Source organism: Sinocyclocheilus grahami, unplaced genomic scaffold, assembly GCF_001515645.1.
Source record: "Sinocyclocheilus grahami isolate Dianchi unplaced genomic scaffold, SAMN03320097.WGS_v1.1 scaffold1709.1, whole genome shotgun sequence".
Lineage (NCBI taxonomy): Eukaryota > Metazoa > Chordata > Actinopteri > Cypriniformes > Cyprinidae > Sinocyclocheilus > Sinocyclocheilus grahami.
In genome coordinates this window covers 89,659-102,298 of record NW_015506888.1, presented here as the reverse complement: position 1 = coordinate 102,298, position 12,640 = coordinate 89,659, and the positions used below count along the sequence as shown (strand labels likewise).

Below are 12,640 nucleotides of genomic sequence, written 5' to 3'. Positions count from 1 at the left end.
CAGGCTTGAACTTCCTCCTCACTACCGGATCGCACCTACCTTCCATGTCTCACTGCTCAAACCCTGTCTTCACCCTCTGTCTGCTTCTGCCACAGGGTCTGACGAATCCGGCGTACCTCCTCCTCCCGAAATCGCTGAAGCGGAAACCATCTACAGAGTCAATTCTCTTCTGGACTCCCGGCGTCGAGGCGGCTGCCTAGAGTATCTCGTGGACTGGGAGGGATTCATGAGAGATCATGAACACTAGCTCAAATACTCAGTCACTGTAGTCACACTTTGTCTGGTCTTCAGTTCACTACGCTACTCCTTACCTGACTCACGAACCCGGACTCCGACCTGAAACCTACCTGTCTCTGTGCCATCCTCTTCAGCCCGATCCAAGAAAGGAACCCGTCATCACGTGAGCTAGATCCCTTCCATTAAATAGACTGTTGCTCTAACCCGTTTGCTCTCCATCTCTTCTCTCAGCCCCTGTTCAAAAAAGAACCCTGTTTACTTTACCTCTCCGTCCTTAGTCTCCTTATGTACTGTGACAGTCAGAGAGCTCTCAGAATTAATCAAAAATATCTTAATTTGTGTTCCGAAGATGAATGGAGATCTTACGGGTTTAGAATGACCTGAGGATGAGTAATTAATTACATAATTTCCATTTTTGGGTGAACTATCCCTTTAAGGCAAGAAATATTCCTCTGAGCCACATCAGCTCATGCTCAGGTAGGGGGCTGATCCCTACTAAAACTGAAATCCTACTACTGCCCTGTTTCGCTCAATCACTTCACTTGCCAAGAAGTCAGAGAGCATCTGACGGTCACACTGAGATGAATCTTCCTGTGTACTGTAAGTCATGATTTTTGTCTGAAATGAAAAGGGAAAAGTAGGCCTGAACAGATTACACAATCTTTTCCATATTTTTACCAATGAATTATATGGGATTCTTAAATTTACCTCTACAAGCATTATCAAATGAACCAAAATATTTACTAAGCGAACATCAAACTTCGGAATTACGTTAAATTCTGAGCTTTTTGTGGAATTCAGCAGGCACAGATTCCGTACGGGCCTTGACAAGAGGACACAGATGAGAGCTCAGTGTCTGTGGAAGAGCTCCATGTGCTCATCAGCATCGGCAGTGAGAGAAGTCACACTCGCTGTAATGAACATGTGACAGCTGCCTCTCAGCCTCGACTCACATTTATTTTCTTCATCATTACCTCTCTCGGCCCGAGTGAGCCTCGATTAACAAGCAAGCTCTAATTACTCTAATTATTAATAGAGCATTAGAAGCAGCCATTTGACTCTTACAAACGGATGATCACCTTCTCATAGGATCTTTATTTATTCTGTCATGCAGATGTAAGGGGCAAACTAATATATAGCTTTCACAAATATAGCTCTCACAAATCACAGTGCAAGCTGACTATTAGTGCTGATTTTGTTATGTACTGCTGTATATCTGATTGTATTGCTGTAATTGTGCAGTTATGCTTATAAGTGTATATATAAAATGTATTGTATTCATGTAATATAGTGTATTTTTTAGTATTGCCCTGATTAAGCTAGTTGACAAAACAGATATTTACAGTACATATATTCTACAAGACAAATTAACTGAATTTACACAAATCATCCAACCTGATCTCATTCTTATTAGTATCATAAATGTATACCTAATATGGCAATTTATATAATAATGATTAAATAACTCTTCACTCAGTTTAACATTTTTAAGTTTAGTCTTGAGTAAATTGAATCCTTCAAAACAACTGTGATATGGCACCAAAAGTTATAGATAACAGAATTAGACAGATATAATGTCAAAAATAAGGTAAATACATTAGATAAATGTGATGGCATTGACATTTAATGAATGTCATTAATTAAATACAATAAAATCAACTTATTAATTATACAAAATCAATATTCTATAAACACAAAATGATTTGTAAACGTGTACATTTATAAAGTTCATATGTAAACTGCTTAAGTTTTAGATGCTGTAAATTTTGTAAATTTCAGTTTGTATGCAATTGTACATGTGGAAATGCATATTTTGTATAAATACAATTATTAAAGAAATCACATTGAATCATCCTGTTTAGGTACATCAAAGTTACCCTTGGTTCTGAATACTGTATGTTTCCTCAATGACTGTTTGTAGCCTTTTAAGCTGAGTCCCTAGTTTGTAACTTAACAAGTAAAAACGTCTTAATATACTTATAGTCAATACTGAAACTGCAAAGGGTATTTAAAGTCTAAGCACAACTGTAGGCAATATGTTATCATCAGCATGGAGCACAGTTCATGGGGCTGTCTGCTCGGGCCATGTCATGCCTCCAGCTCGTCCGCCGGTGCACTGTTCATTTGGACCATTTGGAAATGACTGTTGCTGGGGAACCGGCCCACGTGAGAGCTCTGGACTCTACAATAGATGACTTCGCTTTCTGCAAAGTGTGTTATTAATTCCTGAATGCAATGCAGTAGGATATAAATAACAGCTCTGCTTTGTGATCAACTCCAAATTATGGGCAATTTTAGAGAGGCCTTTGTTAAACCAAAAAAGTGCTTCACAGGCTGATCTCAGATCTACTACGGTAATCCATTCAAATAAGTCTGAGGATCAAGTCATTAGACACTCAACAGTAAAGCATGACGAAAACACGGCAACTGTTTAGCAGCTACATCGTGGCAGTATTTCCCACACAGGTAGAAATACAAGAAAACTATTTTCAGAAATCCTTTTAGATATGTCTAGACATATGTGTACTTCTTGGTCTGTTTTGATGGAGATGTTTTGTTGCTAGCGTGCTTGGTTATTTTTGGCCAAAAAAACTGATAGTCTGCTAGAACCATTACTGGTCACATGATCTCAGCACTGCTTGTTGATAAAATGTTCCTCCTTCCTTTCTCTCTGTCATTTGAAAAGGATTGATGCACTGAATAAAGGATACATGAGTTTACTTTATGAAGGCACCTCAAATAAATCAGAAGGTCATTGCTATGCCTCAGTGACCTCTGTAAATACACATGGTAGACTCATGGAACCGCATTGCACAAAAGGTAGCTTGAGGAAAAACAGAAACTTTCTGCTTATTCTATGATAACAACAGGCTGGATGTACATTATCCCGCTTATTACATGGCTACTTGCCACATAAGTAAATAATTAGACACAAAATATTGATTTGAGTTTACTTTAAATATTTGAACGCAAAGCTTCCATGAAGAAAGCACTTGCGAGCAAGCGGCAAGTTCAAACTAGACAGACATTTAAGAGATAAGGTACAGTCATACAACTTATTACATGGCATTTTACCACATAAATAATTATGGCGATAAAAGATATTGATTTAAACTTAAACTGTTTGTTAGTTATCATATAATCCATTACAGTGTACAAAATAAATCATCGCAAAATGGCGGCAGCTGTTTTTGAATGAAACGCAGATTACAAAATAAACAAATTGTACAAACAATATTGATTTGAGTTTTAATATTTTATTAGCTAACCAAACGCAAAGCTTCCATGAAGAAAAACTGTTCCTAGCAAGTGTTTAGCGCCAACTTCAGTTACCCGGATGAGCCTGTGTTATCAGCTTTTACCGGTTGTTATCGAGGAATAACACACCTCGGAATGTTGCGACCTCCCATTCAGAATCAAGTATTCCACAGAGCCGTATAATAAAAGACAATATATCTATATGTTTCTTGAAATAAAGTGCAAGAATTACCTTTTATGGTTAAAATGTACACTGAATTTAACATGGCAATATGTATACACTTTCAGTTTTGAGTAAAATGTATGAACTGTTTAATGATGTATGGGGAAAGAGGCATTCCTGGAAGTTCCTGCATTAACCATGACATTGGATTGCATTTATTTTCATTATCCCATTATGTCTGTATCATTGTTACCATACTGTTATGGTAAAGTTCTGGCAACCACAGTGACTAGTTTATTATAAAATTAAAAACAAACAAACAAAAAACACATTATAGTTCTCCCTCCATCACAGGAGTTCACTGGGAGACTTGTAGGCTCTCTGCAGTAGAGGAAATCACGTCCGCCACCAGTTTTGGAGATGCAGTTGGTTTTTAGTAATCCTCTCTGCTTTCAGCTAGCATTGCAGTGAGTTTTCTAAATGTAAGTCATTAGAGATGAACACTTGCTTTAAGCTGATGCAGCACGTTGTACCTCTTTTTCATGCCCCATATAGATGAAATGATTGTATGGCAGAGCTAATGGCCATGGCTGTGGGAGGGATGCCTCCTCTCAGCTGGAAATAAAAATGATGACATTTAGGAAATGCGACTGACTGATTCATTGAGAAGAATAACATTAGCGGCGCAGCAGAAGTATATTTACCTATTCCGGAGGAGATGTTAGGCTTCAGGGGTTTTAAAAAGTCACACAATACGCAAACATTGATGAACTCTATATGTTCCATGTAGTTCCACACTAAAAACAGTGTTGTGCATAGAAAGTAGAATGATGTGATGTGAAACAGTCTGGAGTTCCGCCTACTCGATGAGAAAGTGAGAGTGAGCGAGGGCCCAAGAGGCAAAGAAGAATACTGGGATTCAGAATTACTCAGGAGAAATGCATCTAGAGACTTAAAAAGCTTCAGAGCAGATGTCTATTAAAGCAATAAGCCACAAGAGGCTGTGTGTTAGAATGATTTTACCACAGGGTGTTTTGGGGTATGATATGAAGCCTCTTAGCCATGGTAAAAATCATTGCAGCACATGGCCTTGAGTGGATTATTGCAGTAACAGCAATATGAAAATAGCCATCAATGCTCCCTATATGCTTAAATAATCCTCAAAGTCTAAATAAATGATTTATCCCCCAAGCAATATAGTTCATTAGAACAACTGTAAGGTGTGGACGGTTACCAAACAATGTAGCAACTCGTCAGTCTGTGCATTCATTTCAGTCACTCTTTCTGCAGGTTACAGAGGTGTCTTTAAAATTGAGTGATTTGAATAATTAATTAAACCGATTAATTCAAAAGCACCGATTCATTTAGGAAAGAAGCAGTCATTGAATTATTAATTTAACTAATTTGTTAAAAAAATGAAACAAGTGACTGTCTTTTAAGTGAGTTATTGAATTATTCATTCAACGGATTCGTTCAAAACAATGACATTCAGGAACAAAACACCACTACTGTGGTTTGCTCTGTGTTAGAACAACTGTAAGGTGTGGACGGTTACCAAACAATGTAGCAACTCGTCAGTCTGTGCATTCATTTCAGTCACTCTTTCTGCAGGTTACAGAGGTGTCTTTAAAATTGAGTGATTTGAATAATTAATTAAACCGATTAATTCAAAAGCACCGATTCATTTAGGAAAGAAGCAGTCATTTAATTATTAATTTAACTAATTTGTTAAAAAATGAAACAAGTGACTGTCTTTTAAGTGAGTTATTGAATTATTCATTCAACGGATTCGTTCAAAACAATGACATTCATGAACAAAACACCACTACTGTGGTTTGCTCTGTGTTGCAGCTGCTTGAAAAAAAAAAAAAAACATGACTGGCTATATTGTGTCTAAAAATGTAATTTACTCAATATTAACTTCTTGTTTATTGAGCTATTTTATATCACACAATCATGCTGCCGCCTTCTTACTCAAACCTGAAAATTGTGTTTCTGCTGTAGTTCTAACATGACTGACAGAGAGACAGATGATAGACAGAGATAAAAACATTATGTATCACCATATCCATGAAGGAGCCCAGTCTATGAGACATCAGTACAGCAGCCCACACATCGTTCATGAAGTTGATGGTCTTCGGGAGAGCTAATGTGTCTCAGTGCCAGATAATATTGTTCAATTTACATTGTTTATGGGTCTAGAATTCATAAATTATTGAATATTTGACCAAATCATTCATTTTCACCGCTAGACAATATTATGTATATCTGGAATCCACCTGGGGTTCTATAAATAGGATTCCAGACAGACAGGACATGTTGAATATCTGCCTCAGAAATTCCCCTCACAAATGCCTTGCATTATAAGGGAAAACTGTCAGTCAAATCAAGCTGTCTGACTTAATGCAACCTCTGAAGGCTCTCTCCCATCAGACAGTCTACGTCCTCTGGGTTCTGAAGTAACCCACAAAGCCTCACACAAAAAGTTGTCGACTGCAAAGCAGGGTTTTTTTTTTTTTGCTAATGTGTAAAAAAAACAGAGAGGCAAATTCACTAAATAACTGCACAACGTAGTACGCAGTATTTCAGTGGAAAAATTTGCTTCACAATCCAGTTCACCCAGGCACTGAATGTGCAGAAATATTTCTGAATATGGTCTATAGACAATATAGTAGCCTATGCATAGTCAGCTGTACAAAAATAAACAAAATATATACAGTATATCAGCAAAAATGTTATGATACATATAGTGGATATGTATAGTGGCTACAAAAATATGTTTTAAATAATAAATAATATTTCCTCTCTTCAATCAGTTTCCTTAAAATAAGAGGAGCCCCATTCATATATATATATTTCTTATTTGTTTTTTTTTAAGAAACAGAATAAGTCTAAATTACTTTTTGTGGTAAATAATATTATGCCACAAATGCTGTTGACTGAGCTTAACTTGTACTGAACCTGGAATATTATTTCAAGTATTTGCATTGTTCTCATTCATTTACATGTTTAATGAATTGTCCTGCAGCCCTACAAAGGATAAGCAGTATAGAGAATGGAAGGTTGCTAATGAATTGGTGCATATTTGGAGGATTGTCCACGCTCAGTTCTCTCCCCTGTGAAGACAAGCAGAGTAAAGCAGCATCTAATCGCTTTGGCATTGCCCCACTGACAGTCTGGGTTGCATCAGCCAGTGTGAACTAGAATGAATGCACCAAGACTCAACGGACAGATTCACGCAAGAAGTCAACACACGTGGCTGCTGCTGTCAGAAAATAGCCTTGGAGGCAAAACGGTGCAAGTGAATGGTGTCTAGAGGAATATCCATAAGAACTAAGCAAATTAAACTGCCTGAGCCATTCACTATGATCAAATATTAAAGCTCTTTCATATTTGCCACTTAATGTGATTTATAAGGACACATCAAAGGATTGGCCAGTTCTTACTAAAATTAAGTTGTCATAATGGTTTCTGTAGACATCCACGTCATCGATCTCTAGACGAGGACAGAGGCTGTCAGCTGTAGATCCAGCCTGTGATGATAATTAAAGTGTAACTGACAAAGATGATTAAAACATGAATGAAAATAGATCTGAGACTTTCAGCGTCCTCTATGTGGCTTTGGAATACTATCATGGCACTCGTTTATTTTTAACTTTTTATGAGGCACTGAAAGGTCTGATGATAGCCTTTATCTTTTGGAAAATCATGAATTTTTAAACAGCATGACACGTTATATCCAGGTGCTTTTTTGAAGCTTTTGACCCCAAAAAAAAAATAATAATAATAATTATCATCAATTGTTCTTTTACAAGTCTTAATAAATTAAATGTTTACGGCTGTCAATTTAACACATCAATTTGGAACAATTAATGATATTTAATTAATTAACTACCCCTGCCCCATTTGTACATTTTGTAATAATCAATTTTCCTACCATCAGAGCAACTGAAGCATGAAGTACCACCAAAATGTAAAGCAGTCAACACAACAAAACAGAATTAAACTCATTTTAACTTGACACGGCGTCTTAAAAACGTGGAGTCAATGGTCCTAGATGCTGAAAAACAGTATGATGTGCACCAACAGCCATGTATGCATAGGCAAACAATTAAAAAAATAGTCCAAGAACACATGCTGTGTGAACAACCCCTAATCTACCTTGGAATAAACAACAAACTTGGTTGCAACATTGATTTCTGTAGATATTAGGTGACTGATAGATTGATATTCAGTGATACGGAAATAAAACAAACAGCAGACTGACTCCAAAGCCACTTTTTGTAATGTCTATTCAATGCTGTACTCGTCTGCCACAATAATGTAATGTCTTTGATTCACAGTCACTTGATGGTTTGTCTAGGCAAACACTAATTTATGCAATTATTTTGCTCATTTACTCAGAACATTATGTAACTGATTAAATTTTATCAGCGGACAGAACTACAACTGAAGGAGAAACAAACTAAAAACATATGTTATCATACTTCAAACATGGGTATATGTTCATTCAGTGTCTGAAAGCTTCTACAGAAATCAGAGCAATAACTGAATGTGAAGTCTTAACACTCACAGTGGCAGTTTTAAAAGGGGCGGATCCAATCAGAGAGGAGGACACTGGGGCTTTAGAGCAGCCTCTCGCTGTGCCACTATTCAGGTCATGGAGGCATTCCAAAGAGGACTTACCCCGGTTAAACTGTCTAGTGATCACATGCATGTCTGAGATCCACCATCAGTAGTTGGCCTGTCCCTGTAGGAGAAAAAGAGAAAACTAATTAGAGGCTTATTTTCACATTCACATACACACAGGAGTGACATCACTTTGCACATTAGAATGTGTACGAGCAATGACTTAGACATCAAAACAAAAACGCAACAAGTGAGATGGACTTTCATTATGCAAAGCATTTAATAACCTTTTTAAACTGACAAAAAATGAATTAATAATAATAGTCAAGCAGCCATGAAAGTCCTAGCCTATTAGTGCTATATCTCCTGACTTGCCTAAAAAGAAGCATATGAGACATATGAGCATATGAGACAATATTATAGCAGCTTTTCAGTGCTTTGACTTTTTTATGATGAGTGGTTTACCCATGGATAATTCCTCTATTTATATCTTGCAATACTTCATGCCTTTAGAAATTAATATTCACTGCTCAAAAGATGCAATGATATGCTATGCAAATAAGATGACACTAATGAGTTAGAGATTATTAACACTCCATTAATTCAGTACGTCTTTTTCTGAGAGCTCCTTGCACATCCACCCAGCGTGCTAATGAATGTTCGGCACAGCAATGTAAAGATTCTAACAAAAAGACGATTAGCTACGGAAATGGGAAAACAGTCTACAGGAATAAGGTTTGAGTTTTAGATTTCAACGTGTATTATATTAGAACAGAATGAGAAAGTAGCCTTAGCATAAGCACAATTTAGGTACAGCTCCAAGACAAACAAGAGACAGTATGCTAATCGTCACCTTGGGATTATAAGGTTCTATCTGCCATTTTTGTCAAAAATTCACATATTCACACTTATTCTGTGACAATTTATTTACATGATGTGATGTTTTTTTTTTTTTAAGTTGTGTACATTTTGGGACTGATGTATGAAAGAGACTTGTTCCTCATATCCCATATCACTATATGGAATGCAGAAACTTTGAAGCTCAATATCTCGAAACTGCTTAGAATGCAGATAGAAGCTTATAATTCCAAGGTGACATATAATTCCAAGTATGCATTGTTAACTAAAACTAAAACTATTCAAAATCATTGTTGTTAAACCTGACATACATTTAAAACATAAATATTAGACGAAAAACGATAAAACGAAAATTTAAATGTTGCCTTGGCAGGTAACTGAAATAAATAAGTACTAAAACAAAACTTAAATAAAAATAAATTAATGGTAATAGAAAAAAGGGAAAAAAAACTAAAACTAATATAACTGACAAAAGCACATAATAAAATTATTAAAAAATAAAACTATAAATATAAATATACTATATAGATATACTATGAATATAATTATGCATATAATTCAAAATATTAATAAACACTATAATTCAAAATATTTTTGGTAAAGCTGAATATTTAAGTTTAAGTTGAGTAACTAAAATTAATAGTTAATATATTTTGAATGTAGTAAATTGCAACTTCATAACAAATATAAAAAATATAAAAAAACTACAAGTAAAATTGCATTAGAAATGAATGACTTTCAAATTAGAAATGAATGACTTTCAAGTTTCAATACAAATTACATTCAAGTATGTTTTAGTTTATGCTTGTCAGTAGATTTTGCAGTACAGGTATTTATTCAAATAAAAGCGTAATTATAAAATAACAAAAAAAAGATCATTACTTAATGGGTCAAAAAAGCACTCTAAAGTTCAGCTAATTGCATTTAATGTAAATTTAAATAATTGTATTTTATTTTCATTTAATTGGAATTAACGCAATTAAGTGTCATAAAAATTTTAATTCTATTTGCATCTAAGTTTATTTGTTTAAAGTACATTATTTCTGTAATTATTTCTCATTTCAAAAGTACACTTAAATGTACTTCTTTCATTATAAGATAATGACCATTAAAACAGTAAAATCAACAGTTATCAACAGTTTGCATTCTTGAGTCTGTAAATATCCTCACTCATCTGTAGTTTATGATCTGTTTTTTATTTATATATATATATATATATATATATATATATATATATATATATACCATTTCTCAATAACACAGCACTAATAAGCATTACAAATGATGTTTGTGCTGCTTTTAATTAGTACTTTATCCTTAATAGCTGACTTGTTGATTCACATTTCACACTTCACGAATTCTTATATATCTAGCAGTGCAAGGGTACTGAAACATATTGGATTTAAATGTCTAGCATAAGCAATTGTGATTAGCCACCAGCTTTTATTGTTGTTACACTATACAATCACTTATAATAATCAATATTATAAACACTTACTGTAAATACCTAAATACAATCATTTCAGCGTTCCTGACTCTTCCACCTATAATTAGCTTCCGTTTGCTAATATCAAGCCTGCTAGCATTCACACAGTTAGCTAAAAAAATAAAAATACAATTTCACATGGAAAAAATTTCACATGAAAATATCAAGCACTGCAACTGTCAATAAAGCAGGGACTGTTGATGTGGTATAATTAGCTGGTCAGGGCATCATTTGCATACCCCTGAAAGAGGTCGGTCTCAGGCAGCTGTTATACAGCAAAAGCCTGTGAAACCTCCAAAGCGGCGGAACCCAGAGCTCCGCAGAGACGAGGTTCATGGATTTGGGTGCTATTCTTTTAGTTACTCATCATAAGGACCCCATTTAGCTGGTCAATGACCCATTTAATGGGACAGAGCAGGCTTTGGAAGCACTGCATCCTTGGCAGGGCAGATTTTGCAGCTGCCCTGGCATATGCTACCTTTAACCCAAACTGTGGCCCCTCTCAACTACCCCAGCATCCTTGCCATTTCCTATGTGGGAACCAAGAGGAGCTCCAAATGTGACTTCTAAACTTGTAAAATGCCAACAGCCATATGCACAAACTGCATGGAATATAATGTGTAGTTTAATTAATCAAGCATAGATCACTTATATACATCACTTATATAAGCATAGAGTGCTTATATACAAAATAAATAAACAAACAAACAAAATGAAATTCAGAAACAAAAGCATTTTATATATCACCTCACAGGACACTTTTTTCATCATGGCCATCTTGAACACACACCTCATGTGCATAGCTGGATACAGTCAGACTGCAGGCAAAAGTGGAATAAATCTGTTTTATATTTTTTGTTATTGATTGATTGATTGATTGATTTTATTTACTTTCTCCCATATCCATGTGAACAGCACAAACCACTTAGAATGTTTTGCCACTTCAAGGACGTTTATCATTTATCAGGCCCCCTATCAAAAAAAAAAGTGTTCCAATATTTTGCTAAATATTTTATTATTATTATTATTATTATTATTATTACTATTATTTAATAATGTTATGGATATAAGGATATCAGTCATTTATTTATTTATTTTTTACCTGCAGTGTAGTAATTCATAAGCTGAATCCGCAATAAAGATCTGCTCCATTGCTGACAAATGATAGAAGACATTTTCCCCCGGTTTCACAGACAAGGCTTAAGCCTAGTCCCAGACTAAAATGTAAGTCTGAGCTGTTTCAACTGAAAGAAACTTGCACTGATTGATCTTAAAATATGTCAGGGCCCTTCTTTTGTCTCAAGATGCACACCAAGAATGTTTTTTTTTTCTAAGGCATGTTAATAAAAATTACTTAAATGTCCTACTTGAACTATGGCCTAATCCTGGTTTAGTCTAAGCCCTGTCTGTGAAACCAGGCCTTTGTTTCTTAAAATGGATTATATTAACCTCATCTAGAACTCTTTTTGTTTTCTGTCTTATAAAGCTTCAATGTGAGAAATTCAATGTTAGAAACCACTGTAAACTATTCAGTGCATAAGTGAACTGTCTTAATGAATAAAAGTGAATCAAAGTGTTCCAATTCTTAACAGCTGATAGAAAACATTTACATTTACATTTAGTCATTTAGCAGACGCTTTTATCCAAAGCGACTTACAATTGGGGGATACATAAAGCGATTCTTCTTAAAGAGGCAAACAGACACAAGAAGTGGTTGTAATACCAAGTTCTTAGACATTGTTCAAATAAGTACAAGCTATAAAGAGAAGGAATAAATAAAGAGAGATAAAAATTTTTTTATTAAAACACAAGACATGATTGCTGAAATATTGCCAACAACTTTTTTTTTCATGACCATATTAAATGTTCGGAATGCAGGCAAAAGTAGACATAAAAAAAAAATTATAATAATAATTTAAAATAAAGTACTAAGACTTGCAGTGTGAACATCGCCGTTGTGACAAGACCCTGACCTATATGTGATGTAAGTATGACAGGGAGAGCCACGG

The 12,640-nt window shown here is 35.1% G+C and overlaps 1 protein-coding gene across 2 annotated transcripts in view; it reads right to left on the bottom strand.

Moving 5' to 3' along the window:
- Positions 1–12,640, bottom strand: part of LOC107572165 (protein ELFN1-like) — a 122,773-nt gene that overhangs the window by 53,373 nt on the left and 56,760 nt on the right. For both annotated transcript variants that reach the window (XM_016258573.1, XM_016258575.1), the window contains exon 2: positions 8,345–8,408. The gene's annotated coding sequence lies outside the window, so the exon portion shown is untranslated. The remainder of the gene's footprint in view (positions 1–8,344; positions 8,409–12,640) is intronic.